This window comes from Rana temporaria, chromosome 3 (assembly GCF_905171775.1).
Source record: "Rana temporaria chromosome 3, aRanTem1.1, whole genome shotgun sequence".
NCBI lineage: Eukaryota > Metazoa > Chordata > Amphibia > Anura > Ranidae > Rana > Rana temporaria.
The window spans coordinates 370,846,584-370,869,441 of NC_053491.1; the positions used below are offsets into that span (position 1 = coordinate 370,846,584).

Here is a 22,858-nt window from a genome sequence, read left to right on the forward strand (position 1 = left end):
GATCCTTAGCTTGGCTAGGATCGGAGCTAGGACCTTCGTGAACACCCGGGGGGCCGTAGCCAACCCGAAGGGAAGCGCCACGAATTGGAAGTGACGCGAAGCCACCATGAAGCGTAGATATCTTTGATGTGGCTGATAAATTGGAACATGAAGGTAGGCATCCTTTATGTCTATGGACGCCATGAAGTCGTCCTTCTGGAGTGTGGCAGCTGCTGACCGCACGGATTCCATCCGAAATGAGCGGATCTTTAGATACAGTGAGGAAAATAAGTATTTGAACACCCTGCTATTTTGCAAGTTCTCCCACTTGGAAATCATGGAGGGGTCTGAAATTGGCATCGTAGGTGCATGTCCACTGTGAGAGACATAATCAAAAAAAAAAAATTCCAGAAATCACAATTTATGATTTTTTAACTATTTATTTGTATGATACAGCTGCAAATAAGTATTTGAACACCTGTCTATCAGCTAGAATTCTGACCCTCAAAGACCTGTTAGTCTGCCTTTAAAATGTCCACCTCCACTCCATTTATTATCCTAAATTAGATGCACCTGTTTGAGGTCATTAGCTGCATAAAGACACCTGTCCACCCCATACAATCAGTAAGAATCGAACTACTAACATGGCCAAGACCAAAGAGCTGTCCAAAGACACTAGAGACAAAATTGTACACCTCCACAAGGCTGGAAAGGGCTACGGGGAAATTGCCAAGCAGCTTGGTGAAAAAAGGTCCACTGTTGGAGCAATCATTAGAAAATGGAAGAAGCTAAACATGACTGTCAATCTCCCTCGGACTGGGGCTCCATGCAAAATCTCACCTTGTGGGGTCTCAATGATCCTAAGAAAGGTGAGAAATCAGTCCAGGACTACACGGGAGGAGCTGGTCAATGACCTGAAAAGAGCTGGGACCACCGTTTCCAAGGTTACTGTTGGTAATACACTAAGACGTCATGGTTTGAAATCATGCATGGCACGGAAGGTTCCCCTGCTTAAACCAGCACATGTCAAGGCCCGTCTTAAGTTTGCCAATGACCATTTGGATGATCCAGAGGAGTCATGGGAGAAAGTCATGTGGTCAGATGAGACCAAAATAGAACTTTTTGGTCATAATTCCACTAACCAAGTTTGGAGGAAGAAGAATGATGAGTACCATCCCAAGAACACCATCCCTACTGTGAAGCATGGGGGTGGTAGCATCATGCTTTGGGGGTGTTTTTCTGCACATGGGACAGGGCGACTGCACTGTATTAAGGAGAGAATGACTGGGGCCATGTATTGCGAGATTTTGGGCAACAACCTCCTTCCCTCAGTTAGAGCTTTGAAGATGGGTCGAGGCTGGGTCTTCCAACATGACAATGACCCGAAGCACACAGCCAGGATAACCAAGGAGTGGCTCTGTAAGAAGCATACCAAGGTTCTGGCGTGGCCTAGCCAGTCTCCAGACCTAAACCCAATAGAGAATCTTTGGAGGGAGCTCAAACTCCGTGTTTCTCAGCGACAGCCCAGAAACCTGACTGATCTAGAGAAGATCTGTGTGGAGGAGTGGACCAAAATCCCTCCTCCAGTGTGTGCAAAGCTGGTGAAAAACTACAAGAAACGTTTGACCTCTGTAATTGCAAACAAAGGCTACTGTACCAAATATTAACATTGATTTTCTCAGGTGTTCAAATACTTATTTGCAGCTGTATCATACAAATAAATAGTTAAAAAAATCATACATGGTGATTTCTGGATTTTTTTTTTGATTATGTCTCTCACAGTGGACATGCACCTACGATAACAATTTCAGACCCCCTCCATGATTTCCAAGTGGGAGAACTTGCAAAATAGCAGGGTGTTCAAATACTTATTTTCCTCACTGTATGCATTTACCATCTTTAGGTCCAAAATTGGCCTGACATCTCCATTGGATTTTGGGATGATGAATAGGTTGGAGTAGAAACCCAGCCCCTGTTCCAGGACTGGCCGGAATCCGAGGCGGATCGTTTGGAATCCTCGACTCCTGGAAATGAGGAGGAGGAAACCTTAGGAAATCTAATTTGTAGCCTGTGGCCACGGAAGACCGTACCCACTCGTCGGGAATGCTGGCTTCCCAAATCTCTGAAAAGAGTCGCAGCCTTCCCCCCACCTTCGTGGGTGGGGGCGCCCCTTCATAAGGTTGGCTTGGGGGCTGGTTTTGCTGGTTTGCGAAACCACTGCCTTTTGCCTCTAACAGCCTGTCCTTGTGATTTGCTGTTGAAGCCGAAGTTTGCTTTTGCAGGAGGCCGTCGATACTGCTTGGCATTAGAGGGCCCCTGCCCAGGGGAATACAGTCGTTTAAACGCAGGCCCCTGAACCTTCTTCTTAGTTGGCAAGAGAGTACTCTTGCCGTTTGAAATGGTCTGAATGTATTTATCTAGGTCTTCTCCGAAGAGTCGTCCTCCATGGAAGGGGAACCCTACCAGGAGCTTCTTGCATGGGGGCTCAGCCTCCCAGCTTTTTAACCATGAGAGTCTTCTCATATGGATAAGGGATAACGATAAACGTGACGCTTGCTGGATAGAATCCTTGATTGCGTCTACCGTAAAACATATGGCCTTAGGGACATCCGAAAATTCTTCTGCCTGCTGGGCAGGAATAAGTTTAAGCATCTGCTTAAATTGATCCGATAATGCTTGAGCGACCCCAATCGCAGCCACAGCTGGCTGTACTACTGCCCCTGCAGTAGTGAAGGAGTTCTTAAGTAGTGCTTCCAAGCGCTTATCAACTGGATCCTTGAACACCTGTATGTTTTCTACAGGGCATGTTAACGATTTGTTAACACATGAGATGGCTGCGTCCACTGCAGGAGTAGCCCATCTTTTGGAAAATTTTTCTTCCATAGGATATAGGACAGAGAACTTCTTAGGTGGTAAGAAGATCTTATCTGGCTTGTTCCAATCTTGGAACAAAACTCCCTCTAATAGAGGATGGATCGGAAACACAGCATTGCTTTGAGGCGCCCTCAGTGAGCCCAAAGCTGAAACCGTCGATACCTGGAGATCTGGTACTGGCAAGTTGAATGCCCTATGGACCAAGTCCGACAATCCTTGAATCCACCAGCTCTCCCTCAGGGAGACTGCCCCAGACTCCTCTGTATCCGGATCTTCGATCCCTGAACCTACTTGGTCCTTGTCCAAGAGGTCGTCCAATTCCCCTGAGGAAAGGACCTCCTCTTTTGAGGGTCCGCGCTCGGGCGACGGAGATCTATTCCGCTTACTGCCCCGCATAGCTGCGGCTATCATTTTACCCATGCTTTTCTGCATCTCTTTTAAAGAGGTGAGTAATACCTCCTCCGTGACCATCTTAGGGTTGGACTGACCCGCGTCAGCTCCAGCCCCAGATCCCGATGGCCCCAAGGCTCCCTGTGGGGAAAGCAGCGGCATAGCTTTGTCCGAGACCTCAGACTCTCTGGGGGAATCCCCACCTCTTGTACCCTTGTTTTTTGATGCCATGGTACAATACCGAGGTACACCTGCTACTTATTGGTACCTGGGACTTATAAATAGTTAAATGCCCAAACACCTGTTTGGGGGATAAAAAATGCTTCCTCTCCCCTAGATGACACTTTTTTTTTTTTTTTTTTTTTTTTCAAATCTAGGAAAGAAAAAACATTCTGTCCCCCTGAGTAGTATTGCAAGAAAAACTATGAGATGGAAAAGAAACAGCCTATTCCTAGGCTTGAAAACAGTCTTTCTGAAGACTGCAATATTCTTTCTGGCCACTGTGTGTCCTCGGCGCCCCGTGCTTGCCGTTCTGGTCTTTCCTCCTCAGTTCCAAAGTATTGAATGAGCTATATGGAACAAACAAGGAAGGGCCGCCCCTTCCTTAAGCCACTGACCCGCCCTTCCCCCCCCAGCAATCTCAAACAGGAAATGCCCCTCCCGACAGGGGGGGGGTGGGGTTGGGAGGAAGGGACCTCTCTGCTCCAGCAAACTGCAGCCTGCAGCCTGGAACCATGAGGAGGTCAGCGTTTTGCCTGCTTTGCAGGCCGTGAGGAGGAAGACTGAATGGAGCATCGCCTGGAGGCTTGCAGGTAAGCACAGCTCTCTGACACACACATATACTTTTATATCACACAGGCCCCACTCAATGCTTTTCCAACACTACAAGGGAGGTCACATCTTATGGGGAATAATACATATAGAGCCATCCTATCTTTATGATATGCGACTAGTTTGCCAGATGCAGTGCATAACTTTAGGCATGTCCCCTGTGACCCCCCAGAAAAAACCTGCTAAGAACCAAGTTCCGCAAGTTTTCCCCTCACTTACCTGCTCCATGCCGCAGGACTTTGCCAAGCAAGAGGCCCAATCTTCCCCCATCTCGGTGGGGATGTCTAGACCTTCAGGCCCTGGGTTCCTATGAAGGATCCACTGTCCTGGGCCCATATAGCACTCTGGCAACAGAAACATTAGGCACCCAAAGGTTTCTAAGTTCTGGGCCCAGGGTCCAGCTCTCTAAAAAGAAAAGCATTATGGGCTATACCCCAAGGGTTTGGGGTCCGGTTACTGACCACTTTAGCGCTGAGGCTTTTTTGGACAGAACCGGTTAGCTCACCTAATCCCAAGGATGTGGAGGCAAGCTAAACCATGACTAACACCTAAGACACTGGCGGAAAAACTGAGGTACTCCTCCTATGGGAGGGGGTTATATAGGGAGGGGCATTTCCTGTTTGAGATTGCCAGTGTCTACACCTGAAGGTACTCCATATAACCCATATAGTAATGAATGCCGCTCTGTGTCCCGTGATGTACGATAAAGAAAAGGTATTTTCCACAATAATGTTGCACAAGGAGACACACTGCACATATTATCTTTTTACAGAACGGATTACATAATTTTATAAGGTCTAAACAAAGAATTATTTTTGGGATTACAGCATTTCACAATGCTGACTCCAGAGCAGACAGGGGGAGAAACCTTTTTGTACATACCATAAATAAATAAGACATCCCCTAAAAATAAGCCCTAGTGTGTTTTTTTTAGACAGAATTAATATAAGACCTGGTCTTATTTTCGGGGAAACACGGTAGTATAATATTACTGTCCGTGTCCGGCCTGAAACAACCAGTATAATACTGCTCATGTGTTCGTGTTGTCAGGAACATTCAGTATAATACCTTCTATATGGGACTGTGTCTGGAAAAAACTGTATAATAGCATTCATTTGTTTGTGTCAGTCTGATACAGCCAGTATATTACCAACCAGGTGTCTGTGCCCGGCCTGGAAGACGCAGAATAATGCCATCCATGCGTCCGTGCCTGACCTGAAAGAGCCAGTATTAAACAATGCATATGTCCAGACTGGGGGAGCCAGTAAAATACCGTTCATGTGTCTGTATTGGTCTGATAGAGCCAGTATAATACCATCCATTTGTCAAGTCTAGGGGTGGCAGTATAATACCGTTCATGTGTCTATGGTGATCCGGTCTGATATAATACCAGTCCATGCGGCTGTTTTCAGTCTGGAAAAGCCAGGATAATACGATCAATGCCTCTGGTCTGGAAGAACTAGTATACCATCCTTGTTTCTGTGTTGGTCTGGAAGAGCAAGTTTAATGACGTTCATGTGTCCGGTTTAGAGGAGCGAGTAGTATAATTATTGTCCCCATGCGTCCTCGTCCAGTCTGGTAGGATCATTATAATGCAGTCCACGTGTTCCTTCTGGAACAGCCACTATAATACAGTTTGTGTGTCTTACCTGCCAGTACCAATATAATACCATCCACGTGTATGTGTCTGGTATGGAAAAGAAAGTATAATACAAAACATATGCCCCGTCCAAAAGAGCAAATATAATACGATCTATGTGTCTGGCCTGGAAGGGCAAATATAATACGGTCTGTGTGTCTGGAAGGGCCAATTTAATACGGTCTGCGTGTCTGGAAGGGCCAGTACAATACAGTCTGCGTGTCTGGAAGGGCCACTATAATACAGTCTGTGTGTCTGGAAGGGCCAGTATAATACGGTCTGTGTGTCTGGAAGGGCCAGTATAATACGGTCTGTGTGTCTGGAAGGGCCAGTATAATACGGTCTGTGTGTCTGGAAGGGCCAGTATAATACGGTCTGTGTGTCTGGAAGGGCCAGCATAATACGGTCTGTGTGTCTGGAAGGGACAGTATAATACGGTCCATGGGTCAGACTGATAGAGCCAGTATACCATCAACCACGTGTCTGGTCCTGTCTGGAAGAGTCCACATATTGACATCCATGTGTCTGACCTGGAAGACCCACTATGAAACCATCCTTGTGTCAGTTTTTGGCCTGGAACAGCCATGTTATTTCTGTCCATGTGTCTGGTCTGAAAGAACAAATAAAATACCTACTATATGTCTGGTTTAGAAGAGCCAGTATAATACCACCCATGTGTCCGTGTACAACAGCCAGGATAATACGCCCATGTGTCTGGGGCAGCTAGTGTAATGCATGCATCGTTCTGGTCTGAAATTCAGTAGAACACCATCCATGTGTTTATGTCCGTCCAATGAAACCAGTATAACATCATACATGTCTGGCCTGTGTTTGGAGGAAAAAGTATAACACAGTCCATGTTTTTGTGCCCAGTCTGGAAGAGCCAATATAACACCATCCATATGTCACTGGCTTTATTTGGATATTTCTTTTGCTATATTAAAAAAGAAAAATCCATCAGCAGTATCAAATGGCAGCTGTGTGCCAGAGTACAAGTTTATAGTTATGCGTTATTGTCACAATATCGGTCACTGTGTACCAGAGGAATCCATATTGATCTTATATGTGGTAGGTACTGTTTGGTGTCACAATGGGAGCCGACAATAACCTTTCTAGCCATTTCTGCACATAAATTGGATGGCTCAGGCTTCATGCTATGCTCACTCAGAAGAAAGGAGAACAGATTTTAATTACTTTCTAATTGCGTCTCACCCATTTCTACACCAGGGATAGGTACTGCAGGTCTAGAGCTTAGTTCCAGTAAGAGATCTTTACTATACAGGACTATTACACAATTACACAGCTATAACACGACGACGTCCAACTAGAGAGGACTATCCATCCATAAATCAAGATCACCAGCAGTGACACCACCACACTGCCAACCTTCGTCATAAAGATTCCTGGTGGGTACCTTTCAGGAGACAAACTGGGAATTATGGGAATAAGAAAGGAGGGCGGAATTGATTCAAATAAGGCAAGAAGGCTCCTGGGTCAGAGGGACAGGAATATACAGGAATAAAGCAAGGGAGAGAATGGCAAATTATGAGAATAAAGCATGAGAAGCACACAACTACAGAAGGGGCAAGAGGAATGGAATCAAGGCAGGAGGGCTTGGAAAAGGTGTACTGAGGGGCGCAGGAAATTATAGAAAAATTATAGAAAACATTGTATATATACAGATACCAGCAGTGAGTCCACTGACAAAACAAATATGTCAGATTTTATCTACAATAAGAGCCCTTTCGCACTGAACCGCTCATATCATCGGCAGTAAAATGCCGCCAATTTTACCGCCAACGCTATGGGTGGATTTGTGGCGCATTTTCGGCCACTAGCGGGGAGCATTTAACCCCCGCAAGCAGGCGTGAAAGGGTTAAAACTGCTGAACCAGCGCATTGTGGGCAGTATAGCTGCGCTGTACCATTGTTTTCAATGGGCAGCAGCGGTGAAGGAGCGGTATACACACCGCTCCAAAGATGCGGCTAGCAGGACTTTTTTTTACCGTCCTGCTAGCGCACCGCTCCAGTGTGAAAGCCCTCGGCTAAAGAGCAGTTGAACTCTGCAAGTACAGTTGCTCCAAAGCTTGGTAAATTAGGTAAAAGCTTCACTTTGCAAAGAACACCCAAACACGTGCAAGGAAAAAAAAACAGCATTTTTGCTTGCACAGGATTGAATGGTGGAAGTCAGTCAGCAGAACTTCTGCACATTTACTAAGCTCTGGAGCAACTACACTTCCAGAGTGCAACTGCACTTTGTAAAGTGCACAGTCTTATTTGCTGTAAGTAAATCAACCCGAATATGGGCTCACAAACACACCAACCAATCATTCTCACTGTTTGACAGAAGAGAAGAGGCGATTGGATGCTCCGAGTTACTTCAAATTTGCTCTCGGTACAGCATTGATCAACATACAAATCCTTAGAAAAAGGAGACAGGAGAAATAGTGACGTCTCCTACAAAGCCAATGCAATATTTTATTTTCAGAGATACCTGGAAGATTATTAGTTGTCAGACAACAGACTCCGTTCTCTAATCTAGGACAAGGCTCAGCATACAGAGGGTTAATGGGTACCCGCAACACAAATCCGGCAAGAAGAGATAAACAGCATCTGCCATCAGGCTTGATGTGTGGGAGATCCTACAGAGGACATATGGGGCTCCGTACATCCTACAATCTTTGCAGAACACCACAATTTACTGCACACCAAACCAATATGGCGGATCACTGCGGATAAGCTGACCAAACAGAAAAATTGTGCGCTAAAGGCAGTGTAGATAAAAACGGACCCAATTACACCGATGCCCACATAAAAAAAAAAATGTGGAACTTAAAAGTAGTAAACAGACGACCAATGTCACAAAAAAAGATCCAGGTTACCTTCTACACCAAGGGTGTCAAACCTGTGCCCCCAGATGGCTATGAATGCAGCCCAACACAAAATCATGAACTTAAAAAAAGTTTAAAAAAAATATTTGTAAAGATGCGTTTACTTTCAGCGGAAAAATTGCAACCGAAAAAATATTTAACATTGTCTCTTTACTGGACTTTATACGTTTTATCTCTCCAAAGATAAATCTCGCACTCTACACAGTCACGCCTTATTCTTGTGTAGGGCCGCCCAACTAATCGATTATAAAATTAATCGATTACAATTTTCATAATCGATTAATCGGCCAGTAACATAATGGGGTTAAAAAAAACTTAAATTAGCCCTTTATGGTACAAAAAAGCAAATCGCTACTGTAAATATTACTTTCACTGTCCCACAGTAAAAAAAAAGAAATGAACCCCTTACAGAAGCGATTATTTGCTCTTTTTGTACTTATTTTTGTTTCTTTAACCCCCATTATGTTACTAAACATCTCAGGCCGGGGTCACACCTGTTTTTTTTTTTTGGTGCTTTTTACAGAAACAAACACTACAGTTCATTTACATGTTTTCCTATGGGACACGTTCACATCCAAGATTTTTTTTTTTCAGCTGCTGCGTATTTGGAAAGGGCAAGGACTTTTTAATGCAAAACTGTGCGATTTAGTTTTTTTTGGTTCAATATACTTCAATGGAGAAGCTGCAGAAAAGCATGTGATGTGTTTTTGCGGCAATTTGGGTTTTGTAATCTGCCCAACAACAAATTGGCCCATAAAAATTTAAAAAAAAATGTATTTATTTTTTTAAGGCTATTATCCGATTAATCGAAACAATAATCGGCCAACTAATCGATTATGAAAATAATCGTTAGTTGCAGCCCTATTCATGTCATCAGTTTTCAGCAGCACCTATATTTGTGAGAAACCATTTGCAAGGATGAAGCACATAAAGGGCAAAATTAGAACCAAAATATCTGATGAGCACCTTCAGAATTGCTACTCCATCAATCGATATTGATGTGTTCATTTATGAAAAACTGCGTCAAATATTGCACTAGTTTTATGTTGACCTCTCTTACTTTTATAAGAATTTTATTTTCATTTTTTTTATTAAAGCAGAGCTCCACCCTAAAGTGGAACTTCCGCTGATCGGAACCCTCCCCCCTCCGGTGTCACATTTGACACCTTTCAGGGGGAGGGGGGTGCAGATACCTGTCTAAAGACAGGTATTTGCACCTACTCCCGGCCACACAGTCTCGGGCAGACTGTGGGCATGACGTCACCTCCCCCCCCCCCCCCCCCCCGTTGTGTTCTGGGAACACTCGGCTCCCAGTACACAGCGGGAGCCAATCGCCAGGTGTAGCCCGACTCACGCATGCCCGTAGGGAACCGGGTAGTAAAGCCGGAGCGATTCACTTCCTGATTCCCTCACCGAGGATGGCAGCAGAGTGACGAGCGATTGCTCGTCTTCTGCTGCGGATGGTGCAGGACTCCAGGACAGGTAAGTGTCCTAATATTAAAAGTCAGCAGCTGCAGTATTTGTAGCTGCTGGCTTTTAATATTTTTTTTATTTTAGCGGAGCTCCACTTTAAGTTTTATTCCTCAGATAGGTAAATTATCTATATCAGTGACAGTTAATGTGTGATCTGCCTGACTTTCTGCTCATCAGCTATCCTTATTGTTAGTGTATTTTATGAGTGGCCCAAGACATTCCTCCTCTTCCAATGTGGTCCAGGAAGGTCAAAAGACTGGACACCCCTGTTCTACAGCAATAAATCAGGTAATTGGCACCACAAAAGGTGGCAGCGCAGTAAGTGAGATTGGCCAGAGACCACCTTCTCTAATAGTCAGGTAGGTTCCCCAGAGGCAGAGTCTTTAGAGACCCTTATACTCATGTATTGACAATGGTAAATCGGTAATAATGCTGCTTTTTTTGTGACAAATCAGGTTTTATCTTTCAGTCGGCAATCTACAAAAGGGAAAGATCTTATTCAATTTCATAACTCGCTTCACCATAGGAAGGTGTAATAATATAGGGTACACAGAGAATCCATAGGGAGGGGGTGTGAGACATGTAGGGGAGTTCCCAACCTTTATGTGTCAGAAGGATAAACCATCTGGATCTCAGGAAGTTCAAGCCCCTGAAAAGCCCTAGTGTGCCCTCACCTACCCAGATCTCCTGCCCTGAGCTCCTCCTGGCACCTCACAATCTGTTCTAATCTGATCATTGAAGTCACGCCACAGACAGCCAGTGATCATACAGTTTACCAATGAATTCACACAGGGTAACATGCTGGATGCCCCCCATGTGTATTTTCCCCCAAAGGTCAGAACAGAGTAGAGTATGCTGAATGAAATATAAATAGAAAGGATTGTACATTTAGAGTGGAGTTCTGTGATAATCTGCTGACATATGGGAGAGAGATGTGTAGGAGGAACACTCGCCCAACTATCGGCAACTCTGCCAATTCCATCAATACAGCTACCAGCAGGCGGCCGTTGAGCTTCTATATATACAGATATAGGTAGCTGTACCCCTCTAAGCCAGATACGGTTCTATAGAGAGACAGAGAGGGTAGGAGGGGAGAAAAAGACAGGGTAGAAAGGGGTAGTGGGTGGATAGGGAGGTAGAAATAGGAACTATAGAAGCAAAAGACTGATATGGGAAAAAAAGATTAAAAGGGGGCAGAAAGTAAAAAAAAATGGGGAGGTGAGAGTTCTGGGTTATCACAGCAATTCTACAAATGCAAGAATTTTCCCATTCATGAATGTGTCATGGTTACCACAGTGTATTGATGGATTATCAGAGTTCTCAAAGTCAGAGTAACAATACAGCACAGATCACAGCTGGTTTCACTGGATGGTCAGAACCTCTCTGTCCGGCCCCCAAACCATATGGATGAGCAGAACCTGAACCATCAGGCATATCAGCAGAAAACTAAATATATTATACATACACACACAATGCCCATATTGCAATGCATCTCTAATGGATGATAAGGACCAGAAACATCCCATAGATCCCCATCACAGGGAACAGCAGCAAGCCAGCAATACATTTCCTTATACAAAGCACATATCAGATGATAGCCCTGGTTCTGAGGACCGGATTCTATCAAAACGGACTGGAATCCATCAGCTGCCGAGCTGTTCTGTGCAGGGAGGCGAGAGCACAGCAGTCGCTCACAGCATTGTGCAGGCCTTGCCACTATTCACAGAAAAACTCATTGCAATTCTCTCAGTGCATCTACAGACAGAGAGCATGGGTAGCACAGGACAGCTGTACTGGTAGGAGTGCCAGAATCTGGGAAAAACACATGGGGTTAATCTGCATGCTGAGGATGTATTGTGCAGGTGACACAAGCAGCATGTATACATGTAATACACAAGAGACACTCGCCTACCTGGTGGAGGGTGAGAGGCGCAAGGCACGGGGACATGTCAGTGGTGACCTGCCACTCTGCTGTGCCTCAGCTGAATGAAGGATGAGCTGTGTGAGAGCTGCGATCTTCGGAAAAGAGGTTGCAATCTGAGCATGCTCAGTGCCACCATCAACAGCTCAGCATGTGACTAGAACTCACAACATCTCCTGTCTGCTGATCATACTTGGGTCCTAGCTATCAGCTGGTTAACATCGAGATAGAGCACTGAAATCCATAGCTAGGCGTAGCACAAGTATAACCAGATTTACCTGGGATCCAGAAAGCCAGCAATGGAAGAGTCTGTCATGGAGGAATCACAGAAAGCCAGAACAGGTTAAATACACTGCTCAAAAAAAATTAAAGGAACACTTTGAAAACATATCAGATCTCAACAGGCAAAAATCTCATGCTGGATATCTATACTGATATGGACTGGGTAATGTGTTCGGAATGAAAGGATGGCACATCATTTGATGGAAAATTATCCACCTACAGAGAGCTGAATTTAAAGACACCCCGAAAATCAAAGTGAAAAAATTATACAGCAAGCTAGTCCATTTTGCTGAAATTTCATTGCAACAACTCAAAATGGTCCTCAGTAGTTTGTATGGCCCCCCAAGTGCTTGTATGCATGCCTGACAACATCAGGGCATGCTCCTAATGAGACGACGGATGGTGTCCTGGGGCATTTCCTCCCAGATCTGGACCAGAGCATCACTGAGCTCCTGAACAGACTGAGGTGCAACCCGGCGGCACCAGATGGACCGAAACAATGTCCCAGAGGTGTTCTTTTGGATTTAGGTCAGGTGAGCGTGGGGGCCATTCAATGGTATCAATTTCTTCATCCTCCAGGAACGGGCTGCATGCTCTCGCCACATGAGGCTGGGCATTGTCGTGCACCAGGAGGAACCCAGGACCCACTGTACCAGCGTAGGGTCTGACAATGGGTCTAAGGATTTCATCCCGATACCTAATGGCAGTCAGGGTGCCATTGTGTAGCCTGTAGAGGTCTGTGCGTCCCTCCATGGATATGCCTCCCCAGACCATCACTGACCTACCACCAAACCGGTCATGCTGAACGATGTTACAGGCAGCATAAAGTTCTCCACGGCTTCTCCAGACCCTTTCATGTCTGTCACATATGCTCAGGGTGAACCTGCTCTCATCTGTGAAAAGCATGGGGCACCAGTGGCGAAACTGCCAATTCTGGGTGTTCATTGGAAAATGCCAATCAAGCTCCACAGTGTCCAGCAGTGAGCACAGAGCACACTAGAGGACGTCGGGCCCTCAGGCCACCCCCATGAAGTCTGTTTCTGATTGTTTGGTCAAAGAGATTCAAACCAGTGGCCTGCTGGAGGTCATTTTGTAGGGCTCTGGCAGTGCTCATCCTGTTCCTCCTTAGACAAAGGAGCAGATACCGGTCCTGCTGATGGGTTAAGGACCTTCTATGGCTCTGTCTAGCTCTCCTAGAGTAACTGCCTGTCTCATGGAATCTCCTCCATGCTCTTGAGACTGTGCTGGGAGATACGGCAAACCTTCTGGCAATGACACGTATTGATGTGCCATCCTGGAGAGTTGGACTGCCTGTGCAACCTTTATAGGGTCCAAGTATCGCCTTGTGCTACCAGTAGTGACACTGACCCTAGCCAAATGCAAAACTAGTGAAAACCAGTCAGGGAAGATGAGTAGGAAAAAAATGTCAGACACCTCAACCTGAAAAACCATTCCTGTTTTGGAGGTCGTCTCATTGTTGCCCATCTAGTGCACCTGTTGTTCATTTCAATTAACAGCAAAGCAACTGAAACTGATTAACAACCCCCTCTGTATACACCCCTCCCCCTCTGCTACTTAACTGACCAGATCAATATCCCAGGAGTTCTGATTCAAAAGTGTTCCTTTAATTTTTTTGAGCAGTGTATCTTACATCCTTGCATCAAATGAGATCACAAATCAGTAGTGTTAATAGAAAAAAAAAAAAAAAAGGAGGAGAACGCCAACAGCAACCAATTGCCCCAAACTACTGAAAGCTTATAGGTAGCCTTTTTCTATGCTACGCTGCAAGCTACCTTTTAATCCCCGGCATGCGTCTAGCACAGATACAGAAAGTGTTCAAAAACAGAAGAGTGATGCACCGTTACGTGGTTTTATTAGGGGGAACAGGTTCCATACAAATAATGCCTGGATGAGATCAAGGCTCTACCCCAGGGGTGTCCAACCAGTGGCCAGTGGAGCCCTCCGATGTGGCCCACGACCTCCTGCTCTGGGATGGAATACAATAGAATATCGTTATTAAAAGGCAAGTTTATTATCTGTTCTGCAGTGGTTACTGGGCTGCTTTTAACCTGACCTGCAGGTGCAGAGCAGTACACCTGTGAATTACCTGCACTAAGCCATAGACTTCTATTATCTGAAAGTTTGGTGTGCACCACACCTACAGGATATAATAGAAGTCTATGGCAAAGTGCAGCTAACCTGCAGGAGAGCCACAGAAGAACTGTGCTGCACTCACGGTGTGGGTAAACAACCGTGCATCAGTGTGAAAGTAGTAGGCCCCTTTCACACAGTCAGTACGACCCAATCGGACCCTTCGTTCCCCTCTAAGGAGTGGCAGATGTAAATGGACTTTTACAAACGCCTACCTCCAATCCGATCAGCTAAAAAAAAAAAAAAAAAAAAAAAAGAAGAGCTGAGTGAGTGGGCTCTATAGAGCCGAGTTGGCTGCCATCCACCAGCTCCACTCATTGTGGCCCGCGACCGGTTACCAAGTCGCTTAAGTGGCCCTCGCTCTTTAAAAGGTTGGGCACCCCTGCTCTACCCCATGGCAAAACGAGGAGCAGATGCTCAGGACCAACAGGAGGGTCTCTACCCCTAGCAGTACACCATCGGTGGAAAGAACCGCCCCTGGCAATTTTTCAAAGCAGCTTTTCTGTTCCAAGAGTGTTGGCATTCAGATGGAGACAGAATCCTCCTCTGACATATTTGCCCTTATGTAGGGTAGAATCATAGAGGCTGCTTTATATTTTTTTATCAGCAAACCAATCACCACAGCAAATCTCATCTTCCAATATTCAGTGTATGATCACTATCTGAATCAGTGTACATGGTGATCAGTCACCTCAAATTCAGTCCCATGCGACTCCTTTTCTGTCCACGCAATTATAAAGAATGTGATTCGAAATCACCATGATAGTGGTGTACCTTCATCCCAATATCATACAGTATTGCTGCATTCGCCCTGGGGACTTTAATTGAGGCACATTACTCATATAATATCATAATGTATTCCACATGATTAAAGGTTTATTGATTAACAAACTGCATCCGATAAACTCGACGCGTTTCACGAATCAATGTTTGCTTTCTCAGGAGAAGTTGCATAATCTATATCTAGGGTAAAATCCACTCGCCTGCTCGCATTTTACGAGTGGATTTTGAGGGCTGGCGTGTGGTCTGCCTGTGGGCGGGGGGGGCGAGCACCGCCGGAAGCCTGGGTTGGTTGGACTCGGAGCGATAGTAGAGAAGGAGAGGAGAGACGCTGCCGCCTGGTGGATCAGCGCGCAGGGAACAGCTTTCATTTCAATAGCTGTGTTCCCCGCCGCACGCCGTCATATACAGCCCCCTCCCCGTGCACTTTGATAGACAGATCACCCGTCCCAGGATTGGATGGGTGATCTGTCTATCAAAGTGCCCGGACAAAGCAGTTCCCTGCGCGCGGGGCTGACCTGGCGGACACAGGGGCTGACCTGGCGGACACAGGGGCGGACCTGGCGGACACAGGGGCGGACCTGGCGGACACAGGGGCGGACCTGGCGGACACAGGGGCGGACCTGGCGGACACATAGCTGCAATGGGGACACATAGCTGCAATGGGGACACATAGCTGCAATGGGGACACAGATAAAGTTGTGTGTTTATTTTGTATAACTTAATTCTGCATAAAACATTTAATCATGAGATAATTTATGAGGGTGGGGCATGGTAGGGGTTGGGTGGGGCAATTGGAGGCGAGTAACCCTTGAGGCCTGGCTAGTAACTCAGGACTTGAAATTTTGAGTCCTGTATGTGAGGGAGCAGCGCTAGGGAGAAAGGGTTGTCAAAAGACATCTGTCCCGGGTGCTGTGGCAGGACACCATATTGACCATGGGGAAAATTGGAAGGCAGGTCTGGTGCTAAAGAAGTGTATATCCATGTGCCCAAATTCATGCTGACACCCACAATAAATGGCAGCCAATAACTGTAAGAAATATAAATATGCATAAGTGACCATCCATAGTAGTGCCAAGTAACAAGTGACTATAGTGTCAGCTATGAAGGCAAAAAAAGGAGGACAAAGTGTGATAATTGTATGTTGCTGAAAAAATACCACAGTAGAATAAAGTAAAAATGGGAATGCAGGGACATAGGGACCGTAAGCAGTGTGAAAAATCAAACAAAATTGAAGACATCAAGTGCAAAAAAAAAAAGGGGTAACCTAACTCGCTGTGATCTGATGTGTAGTCCATGCGGTCTAGTGCAAAACGAATGTGTTGGATCCTGCCCTGTCATTTTATCCAAAATGGGTTCCTCCCAGCGTCATGTGTGGACTGCCCAAGGTTAAGAGGTTAAGGTCCAGGCAGTTCACTTTATTCATACAGATACAATGTAGACTGGTATGAAGATAAGGAGCCTCAAAGCATACAAAATGCTTATTCGGAGGATCCTGGCGGTTTAAGAACTTTGTGTGTGAAATGCATTTTCACAACGTCCAGGCCCGGGTGTTTTTTTGACGACATACTACGAGAAATTTTTGTCTCATCTTATCGCTCTCCTAACAGAGGCCTTAAATTCCTTACCAAGTGGCTGCTCCTTTCGCACGGAATCCCTAAACCCAACACAGAAGACAGACACTGCATGGTCCAACTGCAGACCAATCTTTATTCTCAATCTTGATACAAAGCTACTGGCCAAAGTCCTCTCCACCCGCCTTAACCCGATTCTAGGCTCTCTCATACATAGGGCTCAAACTGGTTTTATTCCCTCCCACCAAGCAGAAGACAACATCTGTAGAGCAACACTCCTAGCCCATTTTGCCCAAACCTACTGCATCCCAACCTGCTTTATCTCACAAATATACGCAAAGCGTTTGATATGCTCTCTTGGCCCTACCTCCCCTCTATTCTACAGCGATGGGGGTTTGGGTAGCCACTGTCTACGCTGGATCTCAGCCTTATACCAGAACCCCAAGGCTTACGTCACATACTCCGATTTCTGACTTCATCCTGATTGAGCGAGGTACCCGCCAAGGTTGCCCTCTTTCCCTACTCCCTACCCCTCTGGCCCTTCCCATTCGCTGTAACCCTAACATACACGGCTTGGAACTCGGCAGCTATAAAACACAAACTAAGCCTATTTGCGGATTATGTTCTAGTCTTCCTAACCTGGCCCTTAATTATTGCTCCCTAACCTTTTGGCCTCCCTCCCAAAATTTGAGCGCATATCGGGCCTACAGGTAAACCCACAAAAGTCGAAGGCTTTGAATATTTCCCTACTTATGGCTTTTTTCAATAATGGCTTTATCCTTGCCACTCTTGTGCACGAATTATAGTTGTCCTGTGGACAGGTTCTCTCACCTAAGCTGGCGAGATTCATGGAGACAGGACCGGATGGAGGAATTGTTGGTGAAATATTTTAGGATGCTGTGATCTGATAAAGGGATCATTTGTGAGATAGCAGGGAGACAAGACTGGACAATCATGGAATTACTGGTGATATTTCAGGAAACTAGGACCTGATGGAGGAATCGCTGGCAACATATCGGGAGATGGAGAAATGTACACAGACTACCAAGCTCTGCTCTCTCACAGGAGAGACGTGTAAACTTTGCCATTTCGCAGTGAATTGGTTGCCATGGCGGCATCATATGAAATGAACACAACAATCAGGAACTGTGAAGAAAAAGCTCTAGCAGATAATCAGAAGTTATTTAGAGAGCAACGACATCCGGAAGTGAGAGGAGGAGAGAGCAGTGGGAACAGTTTAAGGCAGAACTCTATACAACTCCATGCAAATAACTATATAGCTATTTAAACTCATAAGGGCTAAAGGATTGTTGTTCCCGCAGCCTTGTGATCCAGGTACACCTGCCAGACACCACATTCAGGCCCTGTGCCTCTGTGTTTCGCAATAACACAGCCTTGTCTAGGGTCAACTCCAGTCTATTGCTAGGTGCACATGTGAGTTGTTTTTTGTTCAACACAACGGGCTGAACGAAAAAAAAAAAAAAAAACAGAGATCGCCATGCTAAGTGACATCGGTGCAGCGATCTCCTCGCTGAGCTATTGTGTTTTAACAGGGGGACTGCCCCCCTGCCAAAACACACTGACCAGCGCTCACCATTGGCTGCAAGCATTGAACAGATGCTGGTTTTTCAGCATGCCCATTCGATAACAGCCAGTCGTTAAACCGGCTTGAGTCAGACAGGCTGCTGTACACAGGCTGAATGTTGGCCGATTTCAGTTTAACCACTTCCCGGCCTCCTCATGTACATTTACGTCAGCAGAATGGCACGGACAGGCACATCCACGTACCTGTACGTCCTCTGCTAGACGTGGGTGGGGGGTCCGATCGGGACCCCCCCCCCCGGTACATGCGGAGGTCGGGTCTGCTCGGGGAGCGATCCGGGACGACGGCGCAGCTATTTGTTTTTAGCCGCTCCGTCGCGATCGCTCCCCGGAGCTGAAGAACGGGGAGAGCCGTGTGTAAACACGGCTTCCCCGTGCTTCACTGTGGCGGCGCATCGATCGAGTGATCCCTTTTATAGGGAAGACTCGATCGATGGTGTCAGTCCTACAGCCACACCCCCCTACACTAGTAAACACACACTAGGTGATCCCTAAATGTTACAGCGCCCCCTGTGGTTAACTCCCAAACTGCAACTGTCATTTTCACAATAAAGAATGCAATTTAAATGCATTTTTTGCTGTGAAAATTACAATGGTCCCAAAAATGTGTCAAAATTGTCCGAAGTGTCCGCCATAATGTCGCAGTCACAAAAAAAAAAAAAAAATCGCTGATCGCCGCCATTACTGGTAAAAAAAATTAAAAAAATAAAAATGCAAAAAAACTATCCCCTATTTTGTAAACGCTATAAATTTTGCGCAAACCAACCGATAAACGATTATTGCGATATTTTTTTACCAAAAATAGGTAGAATACGTATCGGCCTAAACTGAGGAAAAAAAAAATTTTTATATATGTTTTTGGGGGATATTTATTACAGCAAAAAGTAAAAAATATTGAATTTTTTTAAAAATTGTCGCTCTATTTTTGTTTATAGCGCAAAAAATAAAAACCGGAGGTGATCAAATACCACCAAAAGAAAGTTCTATTTGTGGGGAAAAAAGGACGCCAATTTTGTTTGGGAGCCACGTCGCACGACCGCGCAATTGTCTGTTAAAGCGACGCAGTCCCGAACTGTAAAAACCCCTTGGGTCTTTAGCCAGCATATTGGTCCGGGGCTTAAGTGGTTAACTAGCTGATATTCGGCCCATGTGTACAAGCCTTATGACCAGACAACCAATAAAAAAGCAGCAGCACAGTAAGCATGTTCACAAACAGATCAAAACCTGTATGCTTTTATTTAACACATGTGGATTCTTTTTAATCCTGCATATAGACCAGTTTTAAGTTTCGAGAACAGAATTTACGATGCCACCAAGGCTGGAAGGAGACCATGTCCTCGACAGCGAAAGATAAGCCTGCAGCTGGCTGGATCCTGGCAAGCCTACTCACAATTTGTAGAGAGCATTGCACAGAATAAGATGAATGAACCCGCAAGTCAACTTTGAGCACAAGCCTGCTGATACATTTAACACTAGCCTCCTCCACAGACTTACAATGATGCCGTCTGCTGTGCCTCCTGTGCTCATTTCTTCAGAGTTGTATCCCACATATTACAGGAGGGTGTGTTACCGGCCAGATCCCCTGGTGAAAACAGAGGGGGGGGGGGGGGGAGCTGATGCAGCCACATCAGCTGTGCTCATAAGTTTACATACCCTGGCAGAATTTATGATTTCTTGGCCATCTTTCAGAGAATATGAATGATAACACAAAAATATTTCTTTCACTCACGGTTAGTGTTTAGCTGAAGCCATTTATTATCAATCATCTGTGTTTACTCTTTTTAAATCATAATGACAACAGAAAACCTGATCATAATGACAACAGAATTACCCTGATCAAAGTTAACATACCCTGGTTAACCCTGGTGATTTTGGCCTAATGATATGCACAGAAGTGGTCACAAAGGGGTTTGAATGGCTATTTAAGGTAACCATCCTCACCTGTGATCTGTTTGCTTGTAATTAGTGTGCGTGTATAAAAGGTCAATGAGTTTCTGGACTCCTGACAGACCCTTGCATCTTTCATCCAGTGCTGCACCGACGTTTCTGGATTCTGAGTCATCGGGAAAGCAAAAGAATATCAAAAGGATCTGCAGTAAAAAGGTAGTTGAACTGTATAAAACAGGAAAGGGATATAAAAAGATATCCAAGGAATTGAGAATACCAATCAACAGTGTTCAAACTCTAATCAAGAAGTGGAAAATGAGGGGTTCTGTTGAAACCAAACCAGTCAGGTAGTCCAACTAAAATTTCAGGAAAAAATTGTTCGGGATGCAAAAAAAAAATAAAAAACTTCAGATGAAATACTGGACTCTCTGAAAACATGTGGTATGGCCGTTTCAAGATGCACAATAAGGAGGCACTTTAAGAAAGATGGGCTGCATGGTCCAGTCACCAGAAGAAAGCCATTACTACGCACATGCCACAAAGTATCCCACTTACAATACACCAAACAGAGACGAGCCTCAAACCTTCGGGCACAAAGTCATTTGGAGTGATGAGACCAAAATGTAGCTTTTTGGCCACAAACATAAACCCTACATTTGGAGAGGAGTCAACAAGGCCTATAATGAAAGGTACACCATTCCTACTGTGAAACACGGAGGTGGATCGCTGATGTTATGGGGATGTGTGAGCTACAAAGACGCAGGAAATTTGGCCAAAATTGATGGCAAGATGAATGCAGTATGTTATCAAAAAATACTGGAGGAACCGTTGCATTTATCAGCCAGGAAGCTCCGCATGGGACGTACTTGGACATTCCAACATGCCAATGATCCAAAACACAAGGCCAAGTCAACCCGTCATTGGCTACAGCAGAATAAAGTGACCATCTCAGTCTCGACCTCAATATCATTGAGCCACTCTGGGGAGATCTGAAATGTGCAGTTCATGCAAGACAGCCCAAGAATTTACAGGAACTGGAGGCTTTTTGCCAACAGGAATGGGCAACTTCACCATCTGAGAGGATAAAGAGCCTCATCCACAAATACTACAAAAGACTTCAAGCTGTCATTGATGTTAAAGGAGGCAATACATGGTATTAAGAACTGGGGTATGTAAACTTTTGATCAGTGTCATTTGGGTTTCTGTTGTGATTAGGATTTAAAAACCGTAAACACAGTTGGTTAATAAATGGCTTCAGCCAAACACTAACCATGAGTAAAAAATATTTTTGTGTTTTCATATTATCTGAAAAATAGCCAAGAAATCAAAAATTCTGCCAGGGTATGTAAACTTATGAGCAAAATTGTATATTATATTTTTAGGTTTAATACCACTTTAATACAGGGGGAAAAACACTGTAATAGTGTCTTACAGTGTCCATCAAAGCTGGCCATGGATGTACTGAAATTCAGCTGCTTCACCAGGAACTGACCAAATTTCAACCCTTACAAGTGACTGTCCATCAACGTGTCTCTCACACACATACACACACACACACACACATCTTATTTAGACACAATTGCAGATATTCTAAATTGGTTGCTATGGGAAACAGTTGTACTTTTGCACCGATTTCCACTAATCTGTGCATCACCTCACAAGAACAATTATACAGGGAAGAGAGACGGTTTACCTATGACAACTAATAAGTCTTCATTTTTTCAATACAGCTCTATTTGTCATAGTGCTTTGTTGCAACAAAGCTACCTCCCTGTGTTCAAGATTTATATTTTATTGCTAGGTCTGTGAGTGACATTAGTGTTTCCCTATTATTTGAGGGATGGTCATGGTAATTGCAGGTTTCTTGGGGCATACCTGTACACTGATATAGTGGGAAGTGGACACATGGGATAAGCTGAGGGGGACATTGCTGGGGTAAAGCCAGGGGTGGACTGACCATTCGGGCACTGCCCGAGGGCCCCATGCCACTAGAGGGCCACATCAGCATTGCCAGCCTCCGTAAAACCAGGGACAGTATGTAAAAATCTGTTTATAAATAAAAGATTATCGTTGCCCCGCCTCACCAGTACATTTTCAGTGTGTATGTATTCTGTGTGTATAGTGTGTGTGTGTGTATAGTGTGTGTGTGTGTGTGTGTATAGTGTGTGTGTATAGTGTGTGTGTGTGTATAGTGTGTGTGTGTGTATAGTGTGTGTGTGTGTATAGTGTGTGTGTGTGTGTATAGTGTGTGTGTGTGTGTGTGTGTGCGCGCACACACGTGTGTGTGCGTATAGCGTGCGTGTGTCCCCATAATCTATTGCCTGGGGGCCCCATAATCTCCTATTGCCTGGGGTCCCATGAGTTGTCAGTCCACCCCTGGGTAAAGCCAACATACTTTAACAAGGGGGGGGGGTGGTGGTAGGGGACATTAGCCAACATACGACATGGGGGTCGGGGGGATATGGGAGAAGCCGATATACAACAGAAGAGGGTGGTGTGATAACCTGACACACTAGACTGGGGATGGGTGGGGGGGGGGGGGCAGGAGGGAAAAACGTAGGATAGGCTGATATACACATATGGTC

The 22,858-nt window shown here is 45.2% G+C and overlaps 1 protein-coding gene across 14 annotated transcripts in view; it reads right to left on the reverse strand.

Moving 5' to 3' along the window:
* Positions 1-22,858, reverse strand: part of PLEKHA5 (pleckstrin homology domain containing A5) — a 200,522-nt gene that overhangs the window by 126,060 nt on the left and 51,604 nt on the right. The window contains exon 1 of one of the 14 annotated variants that reach the window (XM_040345477.1): positions 11,989-12,087. The exons of the other annotated variants lie outside the window; for them this stretch is intronic. The gene's annotated coding sequence lies outside the window, so the exon portion shown is untranslated. Of the gene's footprint in view, positions 1-11,988; positions 12,088-22,858 lie in introns of those variants that run through there. 14 annotated transcript variants of the gene reach the window in all.